Raw genomic sequence first — 9417 nt, forward strand, 5'->3', positions numbered from 1 at the left:
ACTTTGGGTTGATTTCTTTCCTACTCAATTCTGTCACAAGGAAACTTGCATGTGGATGCATCATGTGATCCATCTCTAATACAACATATTCAATGAAGATCAAACTTTTCTCCTTGAGAGCGTTTGCCCCCCCTACCTCTGAAATTTATTCTTCCTCTTCCTCTTCGACCACCTCTTCCTCTAGAAGAATCTTGAGCATGATCCTTATCTCTATGTGCAAGAGACACAACTTCTTCACAAGACTAAGGAGCTTCCTTTTTCCCAAAATCCTTCTCTCTCTTAGCAAACTTTTCACAAGGGAGTCAAAGGTAATATTTTTGAAGTTTCCATTTGGTTGCAGTGACTAAAGATAATTTGAAAATAGCTATAAGAGGAATGTCTACTTCAACATTAGTGACTTTGATATCATGCATAATAGATCTTACTTATGATGCCAAAGCAGGAGGATCATCATTTTTTAATTCAATACTGAACAATTTAATCATCAATTTGACAACTTAAAGTTTTGAGTGTGAGTCATAGAGTTCCTTCAACTTTTGCAAGGCTTTAAAATCATTTGAAAATGCTGAAATATGGTGACTCATCTCTTCATTTACATATATTGCAATAAATGCATAGGATTTATTATTATTGTTTTCTAAAATGGAGAATTCCTTGTCTGAGGCAGGCTTTGCAGGTTCATTATCTCCTTCTCCTACACAAACTCCTTTCCACAGCTCATTGAAAACAAGAGTGTGTTTTATCTTCTGCAACCATTCTAGATAGTTTTCTTTCCAAGAGAGAACTACTCCAACTATAGAGATCAATGAATGCATTTAAAATGTGTACCCTGTAAAAAAAAGTACTTTTGCTGGCAAAAAGTTCCACTTTTGATGTAAACAAAAAACTGCACTGTAGTAGCAATATTTTGAAAAATGCAATCTTGGTAGCAATAAGACAGAGGTATTATTGGGGGAGGTATTATATGGGGGAGGAGTGGTATGGAGGAGTGGATATATGGGGAGGGCTCATATGGTGCTATTAACATAATGGGCCAGGAAGGACTGGCGAGGAGCATTGACAGTGGACTGTGTAACACATAGGTGTGTCCGAGCATTCAGTCTCTAGCAGGAAGTGTGGCCATAAAGTGAGTGCGTAGGAGGAAGGGTGGCAAAACACATGGGATGAATATACCATAGTGGTATGTAGGTAAGGCCAGTGGAAATATGCAAGTGGAAATGTGGTATGAGAAACCAATAGTAGAAGGTCGAGACCAACAGTGCTGGTAGAGTATGAGAAACCGTTGAAGCAACATGGGATTTCATTGGTATAGCAACGTGGAGTATTAAACAACGTTTGTGGGTGTGCATATGACAAAAACACAGTAAACTACTGGTGAGGGAGAGTTAAAGAAAATGTGAATGTACGCCAGATTATAAAACATGTAGAGGACAAAGAGCATAGGAATGGAGAATATGGCAGATTGTGGAAATGAAAGAAGGGAGTTATAAGGCATAAAAGATAAAAATGGAGCTAGCTCTGATACCATGTCAGGTTAGGATGTAACTCCTCAAATCAAATTGTTTATTCATTAATATTACTCATGGTTATATATAGGAGGGAGAGACTCTTGGGCTTCACCTCCTGATGTCTCTTCATTTTCCATTATTTACTATTGACATTACTTACAAATATTCACCCAATCCCACTGATTAGGTGTCAACATATCCTAAAATTGAGGTGTCAAGGGATAACCTTGTTTAAGTGGATTTTTGGATAGGAGCATTTTAAATGCAATTTTTGTTAACTCTTACCCAAGCTATGATATTAAGATACTAATTACATTGTAGACAAAATTGCGAAGAAGCAACTGCTTTATCATGTGTAATGAAGCCTCAAACAACCTTCTCATAGGCCTAAGGCTTTCTATAAAGCACAAAAAAGGAAATATTTACACCGTTGGGGATTATTTGTCTTGGTTGAGTAATTTTCCATTTTGTGGGATGCATGTGGAATAGTTTTCCTATCCAATATAATAGTTTTTATGTTTTCCTCATTTATAATATTTCTTGCTACAACAACATAGATTTTCAGAACCTAGTTACTACAAAGTTTGCTCCATTGATCCCTCAATAAACATTAGTGTTAGGTTAAGTGATTTATAGGGTGGACATAAGGCTACCAGAGCACTAGGAAGCACGATATCCCTAATCTAGGGCCTTCAATATAGTCTTCATTTAACAAATAAGAGCACCAACACTTCAAAGTTTCCTCCATTGATCCCTTGATTAGTGTTAGTGTTAGATTGAGTGAATTACAGAGTGGACATAAGTAACTGACCACCAAACTACTAGGAAGAAAAATATCCTTAATCTAAGGCCTTCAACACAATTTTCCTTTATCGAATAAGAGCACCTGCAACTATATCCTAAAAGTGAGATGTGAAGGGATAACCTTGTTTAGGTATAACTTTCGACAGGAATTGTTTAAATGACCTTTCTATTAACTCTTACTCAAAGCTAAGGTATTGCAGAAAAAACTACTAATTGCATGCGAACAAACTACTTTCGCATGTGTAATAAAGATTCAATCAACCTTGTCATAGGATTTAAAGAGAGCCTTCTAGATTTATTCCTTTTTCCAACCAATACATTCATGGGCAGTAATAGAAATGTTGAAGATAACCTCACCTTGATGAACCTATCTTTCTCTCGTTTTATGATCGTGGAGGCTAGCAACTTAATTCAATTTCATAAAACTTCTAGTATCTTGAAAGGGAGATCAAAGAGAGTGAACTTCTAATTATCCCCATACTTTGACATTGATGAACCCCACATTAGTGTAATAGATAAAGTAAAATAAAGAGGCAGAAAGTGAAAAATCAACTAGAGCTACCAAAGAATCCCAATTCCAGAGGATTTCACCATGGATAAATACAAATTAGTCAATCTATAACATTTGATCTAAAACATTAGCTTGTACGGAAAGATTTAAACAACTATGAGAGGTATCTTCACTGCCATAATAATCTTTAAATCAATCCTTTTCTCCAAGATTTGTAAGTCAGGAAAAGTTTTGTTGATTAGTCACAAACCTCATCCATGACCATTTTTTATCATTGACATTCACAAAGTGATGAGAAACAACAACCTTATCCGCAAGAATGCAGACATAATTTCCATTGATTATTCCTAATACAAAACCACCATAGAAAGCCATGACCCCATGTATAGCAAAATGAGCACGCGAAGTACAATACAAATTATTTGTAGCATTTGCTGGAAAATCCCTGACCATATAATTTGGGTCAATATATTTCACTGTAAACAGCGCATTGGGGTGATGTTTCTTTCACCACTGTTTCAGGTCACTACAAAGCCCAAGGCCAACATCCAAAAACACAAGATTACCATATCTGTCCCTCTTCTCCTTTTCATCGGGCTCCAGGGGATCAACTTCTATCTAGCTCATGCTGCAACTATAAAGATAAAATGCTCATTGTTTTCCAATCATTGCTCCACAAACTCAAACAATTCCCCTTCACCCTCCAAATAAAATGAGATCTTAGGTATAAGAAAATAATCCACATCTCTCATACTCAATGTCGCATGGACTGAAATATGGCTTGCATTGCGTCCCATTAACTTAACCACCCCCACTCTGGTTGTGCTCTTGACCTCCATATGGGTTGTATTGGAAGTGTTTTGTGAATCCTCAATTGCTTTCTGGAAGCAAAAGGACCAGTCATTGATGCCCAAATCATTATCCACAGCCTTCGAAACCCCAGCTATGGAGACCCTAAGCTTCCTCCTCTTATCTTATAGGGTCTATCAATGGTTTTATCTTCATAGGAATCAAAGGCATGGAAGAGATCATTAACTAAGCTATTATAGGTCCTCAATAGAAGAATGATTTCACTAAAAGATAGAATTTAAGTGTACCATTGGTGGAAATCGAGGCAGTGTCCTTGGGGGTCCTCCAATTCAGCTTAAGAAACATGAACCCTCCTAGGGTTGGAATGGATTCCTTCACCTCCTCAAATTAATGAAACCATGGCAGAGCCTGATCCTCATCGTCTTCGTCTTCTTCCTCCAATGATGGTAATCTTATACCTAGAGATATGGCCATGTTATTCGAAGTCTAGTTAGAGATGAAATTTTTTCAATTGTTGTAGGAGGTTTTGGGGAGGAATTAGACTATGTCATCTAGCAAAATGGCCTTGACGGAAAGCCTATGGAAACATGGGTATCATTCCTGTATCCGGCATCAAATTATGTCTACCTCCTCCATTTCTATTCTTTCTTACACTTGCCTTCCCAACATTTAGTTTACAATCCTTCACTACTACTAATGAGAGTAAGAAGTCTACCATAATGCTGAAATGCAGCACATACTGAGAAAAACCCTTTTACATTGGCTCGTTGGATTACAATGAGAAAGGAAACGCATAATAAAAATTTTTACCTTCTAATTTGAATCAAGGTAGGTTGCATTCTTATTATCAACCTCCTTATCTACATTTTTTTTAAATCTATATATTTCATAGATATAGTGTAATCTTTATGATATTATATCTCATAGAAGTGTAATGTTTATAGCATTTTGATGAGTAATTCAGCTAGTCATATATCAAATATTAGACAAAATTTAAATGTTTGTTGGATATCTTATGAACATTCAACTATATTTGGATATCTAACTAAAGTATCATTGGATATTTGATGATGAGAGATTTTTTAAAATAAAATACAAAAAAGGAAAGTAAAATTTGACATTACAATTGAACTGTTGAGGTACGAAGTCAAATTTTCCACCCACATGTACTTGAAAATATCCACCAATATTAGATTTTCTAGTGTTAGATATAAATCCATGGCTTTAAATTCAATCACCCATATACATAAGTAGTTAGCCTTAAGTTCAATCACCTTATGATGCCTATGCATCACTACCTATAACTCCATATACAACTATATAGGTTGAACTTTTCCCAATAATGTGGGTGCATGTGGATGCCTTTCTGAATGCCCTAGTCTAGCATTTTAGTTAAAGGCTCATATGCACAAGTTATTGGTCTTAAGTTCTTATTTAATTTAAGAATTCACATAAATGCTAATGGGACCTTGGTTCACTAGTGGAAGAGGAAAAATATTAATACAAATTTGTAATTTACCTCATCTAACATATACTAAATAGGCTTCACATGTATGACGTGATATTCTAATATGTGCAACATCTAATGTTCGGGGAATATCAAAATCCCCATTGGATTCAAAAAAAACCATTCCTTCATACAACAAAGAAAATTGTAATTAGGTTGACATTTTCTATAGCTATGAAGACAAGATAAAAACCTCTATGAAAGTATCAGATGAAGTAATGGAAGCGATTTTTCATATATATATATGTATATATATATATATATATATATATATATATATATATATATATATATATATATATATATATATATATAACTTATAATAAGTTACAACAATATACAAGAAAGTATACCTATGTAAATCAACTAAATCGAACAAAAATGAAATAGCTATTAGCCATAAGAAAGAGGGTTTAAGGAAGATTTAGAAAATTTCAAAGTCGCCATAGGGTTTCTAAAAATTACCTCGGAATGTCGGAAAGTTCCAAACACTTTAAGTTGTTGAACCATAAGAAGAGGTTATTACCTAACTATCCATGAAAGAATATACCACATATATACCTTTCGGATAAGAAATCAAAAAACCATAATACGCGTCAATAAATAAGTTTTGGTCAATGCATTTGAAAACTAGGTCACGACAAAGTACAAGACCGAGGAAGTGTCGATGATATTCAAGTCTAGTTAAAAAAGTAAATTTTTGCGACTTCAATATTTATGAACCTTTTAAGAGTACTATTATGGTTCAATACCATTGTTAGGAAGTACAATAATCTTGAATGCACTATACATGCAGAAAAATTTACATTGCTAATAGTATTCCATAAGACTAAATTAAGAATAATATTCAATTAGGAAAAGAAAATTAGTGTGAAATGGGAGGTACTACACATTAGATGTAATTCAAACAAGCAACTTGCATTCCCTTCAACCTGCACAACCCAAGGTTCTTAAGGCCTAAATACCATAAGGGAGAAGAAGGATTTATTTCCCATGGAATCAATCTTTAGAGATTCAAAGTTCATTCCTTTTCAATTTTTCAATGGTTATATTTTTTTATTCTAAGAAACATGAAAAAGTTTAGTTTGGGTGGGAGTTTTTTGTTTTAAGCACAGTAAGGAAATCTGGAGAGGTTGCTACTAGGTGAAATCATTTTTTAGAGATATGGAATTTTGTTAGAATTATGAGTATAATTCTTCATGCCTCAACACACTTATGTGTACCATTAATGTATTTTTCATCATGGCTAAGCCCATCCTTTGATTATTTATTATTATTTGTTTTAATACTAGGGAGATGATAAGGCCAACCTAGTCATATTTGTACATGTAGGCTCATTAATTGTATGAATTTACAAATATTACACAATAGGAGAAGGAAGGAGGAATTAGAGCCTATCCCCCTTAGTGAGAACTTCCTGAACTCCAAACATAAATCGAATTTTAGTAAAATTCACCTCTGTGAGAGCCTTTGTAAAGATGTTCGCAACTTGGTAATTGGTTGAACAATATTGCACTTCAAGAACATGGTCATGAATGATCTTTCTGATGAAGTGCATGTGTATTTCAATGTGTTTATTGTGTTGATGATGGATTGGACCTTTGCATAGTTAAATGCAACTTTTATTATCACACCGAAGTGTAGTCGGATGCTGCTACTAAAAGACAAAATTTGACAAGATCTGACAAAGCCACAGGGCTTCCTTACTCGCTTCTATGGTGCCATGATATTTTGCTTCTGCTAAAGAGAGAGAAATGACACTTTGTTTCTTCCAAGCCCATGTGATAGGGCCAGAACCAAGAGTGAGTACATAACCTGTAGTAGACTTTCGATCATCAAGGTCACCAGCCCAATCAGAATCAGTGAAACCAATGAATAGAGGAGATGCTTCTCCACTGTAACGAATCCCAAACTGAACTCTACATCAAACATACCGAAGTATTATCTTAGCTTCTTTCCAATGAATTTCATGTGGGTTTTCATAAACCGAGCAATAAGGCCAACAACAAAGGAAAGGTAAGGACAGGTATGGGTCAAATACAAAAGGTCTCCTACAAGCTGACAGTATAAGGTAGCATCAACTTTAGGGGAAGGACAAGTGATTGAAAGTTTGGATCTAGACTAAAAGGGAGAAGGGGCTAGCTTACAGTCTTCTATTGAAATTAGCAGAGAAGATCACATGCATACTTGGATCAGGAAAGGTGTTATGAAACCAGTTCACAAAAAGATAGAAAAGATAGATCAACGCCTTAGAATTCAGCCTCTTTGAGGGGGCAACCTCCTTTAAATTACATAAATGAACAATTCTTGGATGATACAAATGACAAAACCTCCTTTCTATATATAGGAGTTTGAGGAGTCACAATATAACCCAACCGATGTAACAATAATAATATAAAGCCACAAAGATAACAATAGAGGGATTCTATGGGTCACAGTAATAATAATATGGGGACAATAGGGGCACAACAATATTAATAAGGGATACAACTATAGTAGTAATGGGGTAATCACTAGTATTATAGGGACCTAACATGCCCCTCTCCTTTAAAAAAGTGTTGTCCTCAACGCTTGAGTAGTTCCGTATGCTTCTGTATCTCATCCTACCATGTGGAATCTTCAGCAGATAAGTTCTTCAACTTGATGAGATACTCCACAATTGAACGATTTCATAGCTATCGAGTTCTTGTCTCTGTGACTGCTTCCTGTTCCAATATAATTTTTCCTTCCTCGTCAAGTTCTAGAAATATTGTTTGAACTAGGAGCTTGTCCCCTATAACCTTCTTTAAACATGAAACATGAAAAACTAGGTGCACTCAAGAGGCTGCAGGAAGCTCTAATTTGTATGCCATAGTATCAATATTTTGCAACACCTTGTACGGACCATAATACTTTAGTGATGATTTATTATCCTTCTTAGCTTGCTTCAGGGACATTTGTTTATATGGTTGTAGCCATAGGAATACCCAATCACCTACATCAAAAATTATTTCACGGTGATGTTGATCTTCCTGTTGTTTCATTCTATTCTATGCCAACACAAGGTTATCCTTTAAGAGTTGGAGGACTTGTTGTTTATGTTCGATGTGATGTTCCACTACTTGAACCTTAGGATTTTCTCTTAAATATGATGTGATGGATGGTGGTTGATATCCATAAAGTTCCATAAATGGGGTCATTTTTGTTGCTGTATGGAAGTATGTGTTATACCACCATTCAACTAGAGGCAACCATTTGACCCATTGTGTCTATTTATCGGAGACAAAGCAACGAAGATATCCTTCAAAACATTTGTTTACTATCTTAGTTTTCCCATCAGATTGAGGATGATAAGATGAGCTATGAGCTAACTAAGTACCAAGACAAGAAAATAATTCTGTCCAAAAATTTCCAGTGAAGATGGAATCTCTATCACTTACAATAATATTTGGATTTCCATGTAGCTTTTGAATTGTTTCCATAAATGCAGTAGAAACTGTACTGGCTTTAAATGGATGTGATAATGCAGAAAAGTGTACATTCCTGGTAAGTTTATCAACTACCACCATGATGACACTCTTTCCCTCAGACATGGGTAAACCTGTGATAAAATCCATTCAAAGTTCCTCCCAACATTGGCTTGGAATGGATAAAGGTTGTAATAGACCCGGGGTCTTAATTGTTTCAACTTTATTTTGTTGGCAAACCAAACATTCTGCCACAAACTTTTGAATATCCGATTGAAGGCCATCCCAAAAAAATTCCTTCTTAACGTTGTGGTAAGTTTTTAAAATTCCTGAGTGCCCTCCTAAGGAAGAAGTGTGCAATTCCATAAGACTATTTTGTTTGAGTTGGGAATGCTTACAGAGGTATAAGCGATCTTTATACCATAACGAATCATTTTTCCAGCTAAATGTATCAGATGTATTGGAATATTGTTGTAACTTTCAAATAAGTGCCCACACTTCTTAATCATTCTTCCATTCCTCTATTACTTCGTTTATCCAATCTGGTTGGATAATAGAAATGGCGCACAAAAATGCTTCCACATCCTCATCCTTTCTTGAGAGTGCATCTGCCACCACATTTTTCTTCCCTTTTTTGTATATGATTTCAAAGTCATAACCCAACATCTTTGTGACCCACTTTTGTTGCTCTTCAGAGGATAATCTTTGTTCTAAAAAGTATTTAAGGCTATCATGATCCATTTTTACCTTGAAGTTTCTTCCCATTAGGTAGGGTCGTCATTTCTTAAGTGCATGTACTATTGCCAACATTTCCTTCTCATAAATAGCTTT

Source organism: Pinus tabuliformis, chromosome 5_1 (genome assembly GCF_031772625.1).
Source record: "Pinus tabuliformis cultivar Carrire ecotype Pingquan chromosome 5_1, CPIR1, whole genome shotgun sequence".
NCBI lineage: Eukaryota > Viridiplantae > Streptophyta > Pinopsida > Pinales > Pinaceae > Pinus > Pinus tabuliformis.